General features: G+C 32.0%; 1 protein-coding gene across 4 annotated transcripts in view; it reads right to left on the bottom strand.

Annotated features, from left to right (window-relative positions):
- LOC123561811 (homeobox protein php-3-like) overlaps nucleotides 1-17,897 on the bottom strand; it is a 75,771-nt gene that overhangs the window by 38,528 nt on the left and 19,346 nt on the right. Inside the window, exon 1 of one of the 4 annotated variants that reach the window (XM_045354415.2) lies at nucleotides 16,126-16,433. The exons of 1 other annotated variant lie outside the window; for it this stretch is intronic. The gene's annotated coding sequence lies outside the window, so the exon portion shown is untranslated. Of the gene's footprint in view, nucleotides 1-2,112; nucleotides 2,201-15,258; nucleotides 15,509-16,125; nucleotides 16,434-17,897 lie in introns of those variants that run through there. 2 more of the 4 variants (XM_045354416.2, XM_045354419.2) reach the window with 2 other exon arrangements.

The raw sequence follows: 17,897 nt of genomic DNA, 5'->3' as shown, positions 1-17,897 counted from the left end.
TCTTAAAATTTAAATTATTCTAAATGAAAGTATGACTCATAAGGTATTTTTGAATAATGTAAGTGACATAATTTCTATATACAGTACATTTTAGTCAAATTACAAGTTTATAAATTGATAGCTTTTTGTGCCATTGTTAGACGAAGTAACGCTAAGTGTACCTTATTCATAACTGAAATATACAGACGAACATTTGTGTATGAATGAACAACCCATTACAGAAATACTGTTGAGAAAAAAAAGAGAGGAAAAAAAATCTTAATTTCTTCCATATGAGCATAATGGGCAATGTAATTCAGATTTCATCTTGCTTTGACAGGGACACTTTCACATCGGTTACAAAAAAAATGTTTCACAGGAAATGTTTTTGCTATTGTCAGATTTTGATTTAAGTTTCATGTCACCAGGTAACTCGAAGAAAAAAAAGATAAATCTAAATTTAGCCGTGTGGCAGAATAAAATTACGTTACAAACAAACAGCTGAATATACTGTGCGCCACAACATTACAGGGCATCGTCTAAGGACTAACAAGAATCTGTCAAGAATGCATAGCTCTCTATTCATACAATAAAATTGAAAATTATTTACCTTGAAATGGGACTTTTTGGCACAACGTATCAGTACATGAACAAAAATCAGGATATTTACATATTTCATTTGCGCAGCAAACGTCCCATTTTTAGGGACATTACTTCTTTTCTGCTGCATCAGTATTTTCGATCTGAAGATTTTACCCTCATTTTTTGTTTTGAATACATACATTATTTCTCACCTCTTATATTTAAATATTTGTTCCCTTTCGATTCTCATGTTAATTTGCAATTCAAAAGGTGCTAAAAGTTTCAAAATATTACTTAAAACAATCTGAATGTTGACGTTTGGATTTTAAAAGTCAACAACATCAGCTTTTTGCTCATAATACGACAACTGCAGAATACTGTTCCAGTATTTGCAGTAGTTCCTGTAACCATTTATTCAGATCTTTAGTGCAATAAATCATTTTAATACAATATCAAGGAAATTAAACAGAAATACAGGAATAATATTGCCATAAATACAGTAAATAAAACACTGTATGTTAAACAGAGGTGTCAGAATGCATTCCATTGACATGCCAGATACAGTCAGTTAGTACTATCACATACATTTATTGTCATAAGAACGATTCCCGTGCTCCCCCGCCCCACCCCCCTCCTTCCCCCACCCGACCCATGTGAGCTGTCACATAGTATTTCGTCAAATATCTGACTCGTATAAACAGCTTCCTGTTCACAACCCAAACGAAAAATTTGAAGGTTTCAATTTTCATACCGTTAGAAATAAAATGTAAAGCTGACATGGAGTAAAATTAAAGAAGTGGAATTTGTAGATCATCAATTTTTAAACGTCTAAACGTCTCAAGCGTTTTGTTCCCTTCTAAAATGTGTTTAATTGTTTTATGGGGAGGAGACTTATCTTTTGCAATAATAATGTGAATCAGTCGCATTTAAAGATAATATACAAACGAGTTTTATTCAAGCAGAATTGATATGTGGGGGACATGCTGCTTACAATGTGGCTCTAATTATAAAATTTTGAACAAAGGTATGACAGAAGGTTAATGAAAGTTGGGGTGCTTTTTATCAAACATAAAACTTTGAACAAAGATATTACATGATCTTCAAGAGAGTTGATTGTGTCGTTTTTACCAAACACAAGCCTTTAGACAAATATATCACAGGGTGTTTGTTTAAATAAAGCTTGAACGATGTTATTACAACATGGACTTTGAAGAAAGGTTCCACAATGTATCAATGACAACCATTCAGTTTTACCGGAGCAAGAAGATTTTAAGTGCACATACAGATGTTATGTTAGACACGAGAGCGTACCTAAATAGAACAACCCATTTCCTGCAAGCCAACTAGATAAATTCCTTACATGAAAACAAAAATCAACAACCGAAAGAGGTTTCAAACCACAGCGCTGTGAGGCGAGTTATTTGTAGGCAGTGACTTGACCAAGGAAGCTCTTTTCTTTATAATCTGAAGCACTGTATACAAGAATGTTGTTAAAAAAGGGATTCCAGAAAGTATGCAATATAAAAAAACGATGCTAAAAATCATACATACTATAATAACATCACATTCCGTTGAAAGCGTATTCTCCAGAACCAACAACAGCAAATCAACACTAAACTCGCGGAAACTGTTTTGCATTAGTGACAACCATAACAGCTGCTTGAATAGTGAAAACACAGAGAGTAGATGTTTCAGATATCCTCCCATAAAGTACATCATAATCAAATCAAATAGTTGATCTAAATGCTCAACAGGGATGACAGAAACCCATTTTCATGGGTTACACAATGCAATGACATGTAGTACCATGCTACAAAAACGTTTCAAAGCAATTTGTCATAGATTTGTATGCAAATGTTTGATATTTTCTCTCCTTGTATATTATCTTATTAAAAATCAGTGAAACATTAATATTGAGTGATGAAAATTGTCTTCTAAAGTAACTTTGAAAATAAATCTACTTGGTGTTACATATTTTGTCAGTTTGTTTAAAACTTAGAAGCGTTTTTATATTTGTTAGTAAGACTTTGACTGAGAAAGGTCTAGGCAAAATTTATGTATTCAAGTACTACTGAATTTTGCACAACACGTAGAAAAAGTTAGTCATATCTACACAATACAATACTGGAACAAGTAAAAAAATGATTATCACACAGTACAACTACTGCAATAAGTAGAAAAGTGATAATCACACAGTACAACTACTGCAACAAGTAGAAAAGTGATAATCACACAGTACAATACTGCAACAAGTATGAAAAGTGATAATCACACAGTAAAATACTGCAACAAGTAGAAAAGTGATAATCACACAGTACAATATGCAACATGTAGAAAAGTGATAATCACACAGTACAAATACTGCAACAAGTAGAAAAGTGATAATCACATAGTAAAATACTGCAACAAGTAGAAAAGTGATAATTACACAGTAAAATAATGCAACAAGTAGAAAAGTGATAATCACACAGTACAATACTGCAATATGTAGAAAAGTGATAATCACACAGCACAATACTGCAACAAGTAGAAAAGAGATAATCACACAGTAAAATACTGCAACATGTAGAAAAGTGATAATCACACAGTACAATACTGCAACATGTAGAAAGTGATAATCACACAGTACAATACTGCAACAGGTAGAAAAGAGATAATCACATAGGACAAATACTGCAACAAGTAGAAAAGAGATACTCACACAGTACAAATACTGCAACAGGTAGAAAGATCATACCTACACAATATTTTATTTACGTTTGAATATGTTTATTATTATCTGACATTGTGTTGTCCATATGAGACATGTTCCACTACAACTATTAATCAACTCATACATTTAGATAATTTTGCCCCTAACCGAAGTGGGTTCGAAATCTCATTTGGCATATATAATTCTCTCATGTGAGGAAGCCATCCAAATGGTTTGCGGAAGGCTGGCGGTTCTTCCCAGGTCCCCACCTGGAACAATGTCCAGAGGGGTGTTCCTCCGCCATAAGAATCCAGAAAAGTCACCATATGGCCACGGTTGTGTCGGTTTGACTCTAAACCCGACATTCAGAGCGCATGTTTGGATGGAAATGATATCCCTATAGAAAGCCTTATTATTAAGTGGTAATGGGGTTGTTAATTTCTTTCCGTTCGAAGTTTCCCCGTATTTCTCAAGGTTTCAAAAAGCCTTTTCCTTACTTTCTTTTCCTTGTTTATCACATGTTTGACGACGCGGGAGTGAAATAAAGCCATTTTTGATAATACACTAGTGTAATAAAGCTTTGACGTCGTTTAAGGTATCGAAGACGTTGGTCAAACCGACTTGTTTATGACAGTTAAAGAAAGTAGATTTTTTTATGTTTTGACAGGAAAAGTTAACATGTGATAAAAAGAATATTACATTTGTGACTTTCCCCATTGAATTTATTAAACTCGAATAAAATTGATAAAACGCTCGGCTTTTATTATTTTATTCAACTCGTTTATTAAATTCAACATTCATTTTATATCCTCTATATCACAGCTGACTTATTTCTTTAAAACATAGTTATCTAAAATATATGTTTCGATCATCCTTGCATAATTTTGCAATTTCTATGCTATCAGGCCTATCTAAGTTAGCGATTGTACTCCCGTATCACATTCAATGATTCAGATATAATAAGATTGTGCATACCATTAAGATAGTATTTATGAGTGTAGCACACGTTGAATAACAAAAATAGGTACACTCTATTCGAACAATATGTACACAACTGAAATTTTAAAGAAGAATTGAAATACCTGGAACAATGTTAAACCAACAGAAAACCGAAAATACATAGGTACACCGTATTTGGAACAATGTTAATCCAACAGAAAACCGAAAATACATAGGTACACCGTATTTGGAACAATGTTAAAAACGACAGAAAACCGAAATACATAGGTACACCGTATTTGGAACAATGTTAAAAACGACAGAAAACCGAAATATATAGGTACACCGTATTTAGAACAATGTGTATTAATGAACTGTACTGAATGCAAAGCTGATATTACATGTTCGATGTTGGTACAGATTGTTTTCAAAACTGTAGATAATAATTTTCCTGGTATAAAAATATTCAATTTGGTTCCATGTGCAGTATAAACATAGATTCTTCCATATGCATATGAAATAGTTACATGCAACTAGAATGACACAAATAATATGTTACAAAATTGTTACGGAATAATTTGTATCAAAGAGTAGCAAACATACTTTAAAATATATTGTAGTTCAAACTGGAGTGTTACTGCAGATTACGTACGAACAATACCCATGACTGTTTGTACTTTTGGTCCAGATTTTGTTCAGTTATGTACCATGTCCTCTTTTTAATGAATGTATAGGGCGTAAGAATACCGGCTTCTTTGCAATGTGTTATTCGGTCATGGTGTATACATAGTCAAAGCATGTGCTCTAACGTTTACATGTTTAAAGATTTTTTTTTGCATTTTATCGTCTGGAGTTACGAAATGCAACGTGTTTTTGATAACAGAATCTTTTTCCTGTTTACTTTAGGCGTTCCTTGAATGGGGGATTTTGTGTAACTTGAGTTGTCACACTGTCGGTCCTAATTTTATATTAAACTGTTCGAAAACACTTGTCAAATGAATTGTATGTTGGAATTTCCTTGATATATAGTCAAAAGGCGATACGTTAATCGGAAATTATAAGAACTTATACTCACATGTTTATTATATTAGAACCCATTCCACAGAGCCGCATTTTATGTTCTGTCACAGTAATAATTTGTTTTTTTATTTTCAATGACTTTTAGTTTGTATATTTACATAACAGTGTTTGCTTTCAGGTTTTATTTTTATCATTACTCGATCCTTAATATAATTTATAGAAATAACACGAAGGATATATTGAGCTCTCTGCGAAAAGAAAATGAAGCATTTGGAAATTAGTGGACAACGTTTTCAGGCAAGTGACTAATTTAGTTATTGTCTTATTTCAGACAGAGGTAAGTGTACTTAGTAGTCACATCAGATAACAATCAGTTCCAATCTTTCTGCATGTTGCTTTGGTATAACGGAAAATATTAGAGACTTGTTCCTGTTTGATAAATCTCAATATAAAGAAGCCCAAATCCAAATTCCACCCTCATTCTCAAGACACTTCTTTTGTGTGTGACGAAAGAATAAAAGGCTCTTACGATGTATATTTTCGTCTGCATCATATATATTATGTTGATATTTATTTCTATTATTTTCAGAAATAATTTGATTTCTTTTCAGGTTATAAATTTTCTGGCTTACCTCTAGTGCCCAAGGTTTTGGCAAGTGTGTGGCAGTTGACTTTTGAGTCGGATCCGATCAACACACATCTAGCTCTACAAGTACATCTACTGAGAGGAAATTCACGAAATCGTGAGCTTTATTCACATCTATCTAGATCTATATTTATCCCAAAGCTATTCATATTTTAGTAACCGCGATCTTTTATCATATATATGTTTAATCCCTACTTACCTCAATGAGGATTTACAACTGATGGTAAGATAATCATTCTAGTGCGTGTCTAGTTTGGATTGTTTTGAATTTTAATGTCTGTGAGGAATCATCGAGTAACTAAGCTCTCTGATTTAAAAATTTACAAACTTTGGCAAATGCGTGCATGAAAAATGGTGCCAAACATTGAACCGAGGCATAAAAGTACAGTTAAAATATATGCTTTCTGTCGAAAATTAAATTCAGTGCAAGAATTTAGATCTTTTGCCAGATCATCGAGCTATAAGGACACTATTACAAAGGTCAATGCAAGCCGTTACCATTATAAAATAGCAGTAGATTTCAAATTAAAACCTCCATGTTTTAAAGACGCCTTCTTATGTATGTGTTTTGTTTTTCATGAATGTGACTGAAATGTTTAATCTTCCTTTTGTCACTTCAGCATAGTTTTAGTTATGTACCGGTGGTTACATAAGGTTGTAAACCCGTCATTATAATCGGCAAATTCCGTGTCCTCCGTATGCGATTTCGGCATTCTCCGTGCTTTGCGATTTATGTGCGCGTTGAGCTACATTTAAGTCCGAAGAATTCCGAATTGCTTATAGTAACAAGAATACGTAATCACACGGAAATTGCCGAGTGTCATTACGGGACCACTACCTTTCACAGAGTCTTTTTTACCCTCAGAAGGTAAGGCCTGCCTAATGCAAACGTTCGTTAATAAATATATATGAAGATTCCTTTTCTAAGTTTAGAATGTACCTAAGCTGAAAAATAGCATGGTTTGTTCCTGGGCGATAACGAAAAGTGAAACACACCTCCACTTCGAATACACTTCATGATATCTAAGGACCAGAAATGGTAACACTGCATGAGCCGATATTTTTGTAATCTCATGAAATGTTGTTGAATTTTGATGACTCACCTTTTCATACACCTTTACCTAGCTTAACAGTGTTGCCGGAAACTGTCCCTAAATGTAAATTGACTTAAATATTTAGGAACATTCACAACTTCAGAGCGCCACATACAGGCCATTGGCAGAGTGTACCTGATAAACTTAAACCGTGTCCACCTACACACTATTATCATGAATTGTGAGAGCTGTTGCACTTTCCATTTCTCTCACGAACAGACCCAATCTAACCGAGTCTACTATTATTTTACTTGGTTACATTCTATGCTCTAGAGGATTTTCTTGTAGTATTATATATTTCATGCTTAGGAATGATATAATACTTAAGAATGCTAGCATAGTACACTACAGAGACGAACAGCCATTTTCTATTCCGACGCTAGTTTCTACTTATCAAAAACGGCTAAGATTGTGTGTCGAAAATACTTACAGGCATATCAATATCTCTCAAGAAAACATACTCTGTCTTGAGACTTAATCGTTGTCTTTTACGTCTTTAACAAATAAATCAATGACTAAGTTGGCTTCATGTAAAATGTATCTGTTTGAAATTGTTTTTCATTCATGAAGCTAAACAGTAATGGGCCTTACTCACGAACCTTTTATACCAAAGGCTGACAGAAAATGTTCACCTGCGGTAACGCCAGCCGTTTAGTTCTCTTTAATTTTCATTCCATCCGTCGAATGCGCATTATCAAAACTATACTTTAACTTTCTAAAATCACAATCCATGCAAAACAAAACCATTTAAAAGACAATTGAAAATTATGAGGAAACTTTCAGATGCATTGTCAATGATTAATCGTGCGGCTCGGGTACCTTATGGTAACATAGAAGATGGATTGGTGAAAGCTAATGATACCTTTGTGGATCAAACAGGCGGAAAAACGAATCAAAACATTAGAATTATTAGCGGGTACAGGTGAGTTTCTAGGTATCAAAGTAGTTGAAATACCATCATTATCAATTTTGAAACTTTTGAAAATCAAGCGAGAGTGAAGAGATATTTGGTATAAAAGGGGTTAAATTCTATAGCGCGTGGTCTTTGTACCATGTTCTTTGTGGCTTAAAGTCGACAGTCAAGTCCAAAATGACAGCCAGACGTGCCTCTAACACGAGCGCCCTACGCCAGAATATATGATATACTAGTAGAATATATTCTATATTCGACGGCTATGAAACTGGTCGATACCTGAATGCCTGCTATTGTATGTTTAGTACCTTATCTTTTACAGTCCTAACTATGCAATGACATTTTGTGTATGGTTGGATGAAAGCAGTACCATTGCTCCGGAAAATATTCAATGACTAAACTTGTCAAAGAAATACTAATATACCATCATACCTGCAGTAAGGTTAACACCTGAAACACTTGTGTTAAGTCCAGTCATTGCATCACACTGACAGTTGTAGTACGGAATGTTGCAAACTTGCAATAATGATCTAATCAATTTAAGAACACTAATTTCGCCGTTGTGCAGATGACATTAAATTTTGTTGGGCAAAAGCCAAAAGAAAAAAATAAGAAAACATTTATTTAATGTCTTGCCGGATGATAGTCAAATTATTGATACAACTATTGAACGGCAAGTTATTCGATACAATGATACAATCAGATCTAAGCAATGACAATGCGACACCATTACAAAACACGCGAATATATATGACAATGGTCAGATCTTGTATATGGATAAGATCTAAGCAGATATTTTTCTATACTTGACTTTCAAACAATACTTTGAACAAAACAAAACAACATCAAATAGTTTTAATTTCATTACAAAAATGCTCCATTTGTTTTATGAACTCAAAAAGGTGACATTCCTTGGTGTTTAGTCATAAAATCTAGCTGATTATATATCTTTAAATATAGAATATGTTGAACAATCTTTTCATCTGTACAATAAGGCTCTTAACAGGATACAGGAATAAAAGAAGGAAAAGCGCATGTATCAGTAAATCTTTGTGAAAGCTAGCTCAATATGTTAACACATAAATATGTCACCAGTGTGTTCAAAATACTACTGCAACATTTCAATGTTACAAACTTTTAACAAAACTTGAAGCCACATGGGATTTTTGTGTGGTATTCATTTTTATTATATCCCAGGGCTTTACATATGATTTATTGAAAATTTGCGAGGCAATAGATGGGTTTTGTGTGTGGTGAAGAAATTATCATTTTCATCTCACTAAATACGTTGTACAGTCTAACGTATTTAAGTATAGGCTATAGACCATCGGGGATCCGTCTAAACGAGGTACTTAGTGAAATCTGTTATGCATTTTTCCTGAATCGTGGTAGCAGCCTAGGACACACAGAAGAAAAACCGGTGTGGGAATAATTTAAATGCAGTATTTCTTTAGATTTTATTGTTTTATAGATCCTTGCTTGCATATTTGATGGTATGATATTAAGAAAGATATTTTATATTGCCTCGAGCAAAAGCAATAATGTTTATTTCAACAATTCACTGTGATTATATGGAACAAATCTTGGAAAACGTGTTCATGTTTTGGCTTAAGTTTCGTAACAAATACACATAAAATTATTTTTAAGAGTTTAGTTATATGCTTTTTATTAAGTTTGTTAGCATTTCTAATGTAAATATAGCATAAATGTCTAATGCTATTCTAGAATTGGCGAAAAGAGTGATAGTTTTACATAGGAACTGTATAGATAATTTTATTTTGTTGTAATTGTAGTGGTTAAATGAAATGCAATACGCCAAAGAAATCTTATTGTGCATTTTACTGCTTTCTAAATATTTAGAAAATCTTACCATCCGTATGTTAGTAAAGTGGTGTATTTTACACATGTAAACAACTAGTTATTACAGAAATATAAAATATGCAGCTAAGATTTATGACGTCTCTAAAGTTTTCTATACGTCATGAATGACGTAACGAAAATTTATCATGTTACTTTGACATGCTGTGGCTCAATTCAATATTGTTCATACTAATAAAATTATTTGTCGAACTTGCCTATTATCTTCATACTTATTATTTACTTATTTACTTATTTATCTATCCTTTACTTATATAAACTCTATTTGCTTGTAAATAAATGATTGCAAACCCTTTACCAGTCTTTTCAAAAACGTAATCACATTCCATTATTTTGGACATGACAGTGAAAACAGTACAGAAAGTTACAGTATAGAGTACCAGTGTATGTATAATCGGTCATTTAAAGTTTTGTTTCAACTTTTTTGTCCATCAGATTGAACTAGGTTTTTTCTATATGAGGCTAATGTGCTTATTTTAAAATATACACTTATTGGATGGCTTGCCGGAAAATGGTCTAAACTATTTGCCTCATAGTTCTTACTATTGACCGGTAATTAAAATCTATAAGAAGATCCTCTGGAAGCACATAATGCAACCAAGCAAAATAATAGCAGACTCGGTTTGACTGAGTCTGTTCATGAGAGGTAATGGAAAGTGCAACACCCCTCACGCCCCATAGCACCGGCGTAAGCGGAAGTCTTTTACAAAGAAAGCGGAACTCTATTTCAAAGATATTGAGTGGACTCCATGATCCCAAAGGTAAGACATTCAGGAAGCGTTTTATTACATGAAACTAGATTTTTTTTTCTCTCAAAAATTTGACTTTAGCCCAGCAAACCTGTGTCGAATCACTGACTGGCCTATAGCACAAACTGGGCCAGCGATTTGTATAAAGAGTCCTGTAATAATCATTGACAAACCAAACGTTTCTAAAGTAGCAATAGTTAATACATTTGGTTTCTATTAAATAATTAATGATATATCAATAAAAGAGAAACATTTCAATCAGTTTTAAGGTGACCGAATATTTCATAACAGTTTTACTTTTGTAGAATCTTTCAAAATAAAAATGTAAGTGTAGAATACAAACAAAATCCAGCATATAAGATAGTTAGTAGATGCATTTGATTTTATCAAAATACTGGTGAACAGAAATGAATGAAATTTAAATGTAATAGAGAAATATATACTTCAATGGAATTGGTTAATAAGGAATATGTATTTTTTGTTTCTTAAAATATGTGTAATGATTATACATATTTATGAGTTATGTTGTCAACGCACCTGTTTCTGTCTGCACTGTTTTTTCTTTGGCTATTTCAATATGTTTTTGATTCTTTAGATTTTTATAAACAATTTGCAACTCTTTTTCAGATGTGTTCTTTGTAATAGGAGTTTGGATAATAATAAACACCACCTATATTCATCAATGTTTGAAGTCTGAAACTGAAACTGAAACTGAAACTTAGATTGTCAATTGTTTTTTTCCTCTATTATCAAAAATCTAGTACATATTGTTATGAACTTTTGCATGAATGACCCTCCTATAGCTGCAGACATCAGTATTTTTCTTTATTGTCAGTATTTATTTCAGTATTATTTTAGTATTACTTTTAACACATATCTGGCAAACTTAGTATTTAGTGACTCAAGTCTAAGACTAGAATTTGAAGAATGTGGTCCAAGAAATGTACTTATTTGATAGCAGTTATATTGTATATTGTTTATGTTGTTCTAGTAATTATTTTCAGTCAACACAAACTATATATTATTGTTTATTTATTTCAGTCTCATCCATTTACATGTTTACAGTATAAAAACATGACATATACATAATAAAACACAAGTAAATGGCCACTCAAATTTGAATTACAAGAGACTATATATATAAAATTTCTACATATCACATATTTCACATAAATCAATTCTCATATATTACAGTAAAAAGCAAGACATGTCTGCTAATCATAACACAAAGATGTGTCCTAAAATTTAATTAAAAAAAAGGGTTATAGGACACTGAACCAGATTAGACAGGTGCACTAAATGTGCGCTAGTAAAAAATGGCTTAAAGAATCAAGTATCCCCACCAATCAGATTGGTAGAGAACAGATTAGCAGATATCTCTTACTTAACACTAAAATACTGTAATTATTTAAAAGAATCTACATACAATTTAGTAAAAAAAAAAAAATTTATAAATAAATAAAAGCCTATCTATACAGGTACATTAAACTGTGTTTATATTATATAAAGTATTACTTCTTTTTTTAAGTATATCATAACAGGTTTTTGCAACTATTCTTATCAAATTTGGATGTGTGAATAACAGAACAGTTTATCATTGTCATTTAGACTCCTCAAGTTTACAAATATAGAAGTGACCTTTTCTAATAGAAGTCTTTCGTTCAACAGTATAAAGCGACAGCATAGAATAACAGTATCTCTGATTCTACAGTATTACAACCAATGGCACAATCGTTGATTTTCTGTTAAACTTCGTAACGGCCGTTTCGAGTCTATGGGTGCAAACCGCACCTGAATCTAGACAATGCAGATCTATGAGAGAAAGGCATAAGCAACTTACAATAAGGTTTACATTACACTCATTCTTAAAATTCTGTAGGTTCTAACTTATTTTGCCACACCACTGACACCACAACTATGCATGGACGGTAACCCCAAGGGGATTGTCCTTATGCAATTAAAATAGTGTTTAAAAAGTCACTGACATATGCTAAAGTAACTTATTTTCATTTTCTAGTTACATCTGTAATTTGTTGAATGTTTAAAAAATAGATTTTGTAACATCATATAGTTTTACTTGCCTTTTGGCATAATATGTGTGCTTTGAAGGACAGAAGATAAAGACATTTTGAACATAATAATACTGTATTTTTTTACATTTTTCGGGCACTATGATAGCATCCACAGAATGAATTATGAAATATTGAATTACAATTTATTTGCAAAAATGGCCAATATATGCAACAACTAACCCTCTACCATTTTGTCAGTATCCGATATTTTTTTATTCCAATAATCGCCTTTTAAAATGATGATATTGATACACTTAAGAAAATAAATATTTTAGATTTTTTAGTCTCCACAATTTGTTTACAAATGTGTCTCCAGCTTTGTGTGTCTTTTTGCAACTGTATATTAAATGTCACCAGGAGACCTAATTAGAAAAGTTGTGAAATCGATGAACCTGCAAACTATTTTATACTTTAGTCTTGCTTGGTTTACTTGTTATTCACTTATGTTTTAAATGCTGTGAAGATCTATTCATGTGGTGTGAAATGAGTGAAACACAATGACCCTGATTCCTATGAGTAAAACGCTGTTTTAATATAATTATGTAGAAAATTGATCAGTAGTCAAATTTAGCTTCACTTTCTAATAGATATATAGAACATCAAGTTAAACAATTCCGACTTAAGATTTCTAAAAGTTTGTGCATTTTTACTGCCTAGTTGAAAAGTTAGTTTTTTTCTAGAGGGAGGCTTCTTAAAATGAAGTGAAGGAAAAACACAATTTGATCTAAAAGCTTAACTGAAATATTGAAAGAATATGTTACAGTTTTCATTTAAGAATATTTTCATTAACTGATGGAGCTTAAAGTTCTTACAGAATTAATATAAAACATGTAACGGAACATAACACATATGCTTCTGCATATGATACGAATGTGTATGCTTTTGTGGTTACTATATATAGCAATAATGACAGTTTCGTTTTAGATTTATATCTTCAAGTTTATCAATTTTTCAACGTTATCTGCATTGCGGAATCGAGCGGATGACACTGGAACACAATTTATTAAAAATGGTTTTGCACAAAATCAATAAAACTATAAAATAGTTCAGTTACAGGGAAAATACTGGTGAATGGTGGCAAAAAAAGATAAATAAATTTATCTGTGTGCATCAGTGTGTAAAGTTAAATGTATTATGCTGCCTTAATCTTCAGGTAATATTCTATGTATTTTTGTAATCATATTTTCCAAATAAAATATGTTATATTTTTTCTTTTAAGTGCAGATTTTGAAAAGTTTATGTTTTAAATAATGAGTTCACAATTATCTGCTTGATTTATACTTCTGAAGTAAACATGAACAATTTCAAAAGACAAACACTCAGATACTATAGTAACAAAACAAACATTTATAGACAGTTATCTGTTGTTTTATTGTATGGTTATGCAGCTAAGCATATATATTATATAAAATATTCCATTTATTGATTATAAATCACAAGTAAATATTGATTTTATTTTCTATAAAATTGAAATTAAACTCAGAAAGTAGACTTTAGGTCTATAATTAATTAAAATCCATTTGTGGAAGCATATAAAATGTAAACATTATATTATAAATCCATCTTTTTTGCTTTATGTATTTTTACTACACTTTTCTCAATGTCTTTTGCGCCAGTTGTGGAGCACATTATTTTTTAACAACTGATTTTTTTTTCTAAGTACCTCTCTTTATATTTATTTCATATTGTTTCACACATTTGTAAAAGTGTCATTTTTTTCACTCCAAAATGTGGGGCACACTGTATCCTGTATGTGATTTATATAGTTTACCTGCATATTGAAATTTACAAAATAAATATATATTGATAAAGAATGTTATTTTGAAGCCCTCTTAAAGGCAGTAAATAATCATTTAAAACCTATCAGTGTCAGCCGATATTATGACACTTTTACAGATATAACACAAGATTTACTGTAATGTGTTTACAAATTGAAAGAAAAAAAACATCGACTTCTATGCAGTTGTAGTTTTAATATAAAAAAAATCATTTGGCTTTCTATTTAGAAACAAAATAAAAATATTGAAAGTAAACGTACGTAGGTTGTAGAAGTCATCCGATTAAAGGTTTATATCTTGTATATTAGGCAATATTTTAAAGAAAAACATCAAAAAGAAATTGTGACTTTTGCAGCAACCTTCAGAGAAAAAGACATAAATCTATTTGAAGATTAATTTGTATCAATATAAATGAATTTACTTCATTTAAGTAATAAAGTGTAAACGCTTATTAATCTTCACAGATTTGTCACTTAATATTTTTTTCTTGTTGAAATCAAATGTGTCGATTCAGTAGTATTCAAGCATAAACATTAAATGATTTATTTTTCTTTTGAAAAATGCTTATGTTAATAACTAAGTGCATAAATACATACATCATTTATACCTTCAGTTCGTAGATAAATGTATAAGATTTAAAAGAAAAATCATAAACATGTGTCAGTTATGTAAAGTGTTTTCAAGCTCACTTGAACGCATTTTAAAAATTGTTTTTGTATATTCCCTTTTCTAATGCCCTTTGAAACAATTTTCATGCCATTTTCAGTTGATGAATAGACAATAAAGCTATTTTACGGTAATTCACAAGACTGATTTAAATTCATATAAAACTTCTTAATATTCTATAGCATAGTTAAAAAAGAAACAATAAAGAGGCAGTAAACTATGAAGATTTAAATAAATGAATAATTATTACCCATTGGTATGTGCCTCCATTTTTAAGATATCCTTTAAAAATCCTCGGAAGTGGCAAATTAAATGCAAGTATGAAATGCTAAGTAAATTTCTAATTTAGATAAAGTTAGTAACTGCGATTTTATACAAAAAATCCGAGAAGGTCTATCTTGGTACTTTCTAAACAGTTTTAAAATCTGAAAGCGCTAGCCACCCTAATTTCCAAATTAAATTCAAAATGGCTTCTCCAAAAATCCACTGCGTGTTTTGTCTTTTACTGCTTAAGTTATTTCCGTTTTATGACATCAAGTATCAGGCGAATTGGAGTTATAGGATGAAATTAAACATTAAAATGCCATTACACTGCGCCATAAATGGCGAAAGAGCCCTGCATAAGATACAATTATATGCATACTAGATACTGATCCATGCGTCAAAATTATCTTTATTTTCATTACCCGAAACTCCTACAAAACGCATCTTTGTCTATACCTATGTATCATTATCTAAAAAATCTCGGCAAACAACGAATTATTCTATCATTAAACAAAACTATATGTCAATATCACTTCTCTTAATACGGTCTATTTATGTGAAATGCAATACAACTTTATAGATGTAATAAAAGTTTAAGGCTTGCTGGAATAACGCTTAAAATGCGAATGTATGAAAATTATGGGTCGCAAAACAATAATTTTGCCCATCATATGAGGTTATTGCAAGACAGAGCCCCAAGCTCGTTTAAGCGGCCATTAAATGTACAGTGGTCCGCCTCCATTAGATTTAATTGCTATCAGGCTGCTTAAGCTTTTGTTTGGATGATTTTAAGTACATATTTACATCATTTTTATAACTTGAGAGAAAGAAATATCAATATAAAAGCTGTTACCTTGAACAATCCGATTTTTTTGAAAAGCTGTGATCTATCTTCGCCTTAACTTTAAGACATCTTTACACAACTTGGGCGCAAGCAGAACTGTAGGAAAGTAGCAAAGCCCTTAAAGTATTGGAACTAACTAACACGTCTCTTTTCGTTCACGCGTCAAACTACGAGTTCCTATCCAGCGTCTTTGAAGTATTTTTATTACTATTTTTCCACACGAGAGTCAGTTAAACATTCGAAATTCAATATACGGAACGCTTGTTTCTTATTCCAATCGTATTTTATTCATCTTTACTATTACATTGAATCACTCGTGTGAAAAACTCTAGTATATCCATCCGCGTTGAAATATAGTTCCTCATAAAACATTTCATGCTCGCGGATAAATTTAGATAATGGTTCATTGGTTCAAACAACAATAGCCTTGAAACATATTAACTTGATTTTGTTTACATACGAAATGTGTATGCAGTGTATGTATACATAGTATATGTATGCATTTATATTGAAATTTTTTGCCTTTCTCCTAGCCACAATTAAACTACTTTTACTTAGGTAATAGGGCATCTGGCTCTGCCGTATTTACGCTAAACTGAAGCAAAATGTACCTCGTTGACCTGGCTATGTTTTCACGAAAATTATGGCTTAGGAAGTGAACTTGCGATATAACTTTGATCATGCGGCTAACCTTGTAATTAAGTAAGAAATTCCGCAAAGGACGTACATGAATCAAACATGATCCTACTGGTATACCTAGCTTTAAATTCCAGTGGTGTATGTAAACAATACTTGCATTTAAATGTTACAGTGACCGTATAAAGCGTTGAGTGGCTTCGTTTTGCTTTCAGGTTCTACTGAAACTGCAGCTCAAGCACCATACCAGTTTAAATATGCACTTTTTACTAATATGCAAAACTTTTCAGGCAACATCCTTCTAAGCCTGACTAACATTCTTCTTAAGCAATTGCCTGTAACAACCGCTAGGGATTAAAAACAAACAGAATCAAAGACAGTATGTAAAAAAATAAATAAAAATATAGGACGTATTTCATTTTTTTGGTAAATTTGAATAATAAATATAAGCAATTCTGGACTGAATTTATGTAAGAAAACACTCCTGTAAGCACGGGAAAACCCTTTTAGACCATAAAAAAAACCATTAATGCAAAGAATGTAGCTCATAGCCATAAAATAAAGGCTTAAACTATTATTATCTATGATATTGTATTGACTTAGAACTATCTGTTCTTGAAATGGTGATATTCTGGTTATGGCTATTTAAGACCGTTAAAAAGGTAATAGCAAATGCATTTGAGCCATGCCATGAGAAAACCAACATAGTGGGTTTGCGACCAGCAAGGATCCAGACCAGCCTGCGCATCCGCGCAGTCTTGTCAGGATCCATGCTGTTCGCTAACAGTTTCTCTAATTGCAATAGACTTTGAAAGCGAACAGCATGGATCCTGACCAGACTGCGCGGATGCGCAGGCTGGTCTGGATCCTTGCTGGTCGCAAACCCACTATGTTGATTTTCTCATGGCACGGCTCATTTATGTTTTTGCTTGTATTAGGTAAACAGAAACTGTCTTTGGCGTCAGTTTGGCCGATACAGTTATGATGAAATTATTGCTTTTAATTTATTTTGAATTGTTACTTTTTATTTGCAGAAAGATGTAACCAAGTCGTTGATATTCTGCCTGTATTTAGATTTACAGCAATATGGAAATATTAACCCTTAACTTGCTATATTTCTATAATGGACTGGTCTATCTTTCAAT

This window comes from Mercenaria mercenaria, chromosome 10, assembly GCF_021730395.1.
Source record: "Mercenaria mercenaria strain notata chromosome 10, MADL_Memer_1, whole genome shotgun sequence".
NCBI classification, from domain to species: Eukaryota; Metazoa; Mollusca; class Bivalvia; order Venerida; family Veneridae; genus Mercenaria; species Mercenaria mercenaria.
The sequence above is the reverse complement of the archived record's forward strand: the minus strand, read 5'-3'. Positions and strand labels throughout refer to the sequence as shown.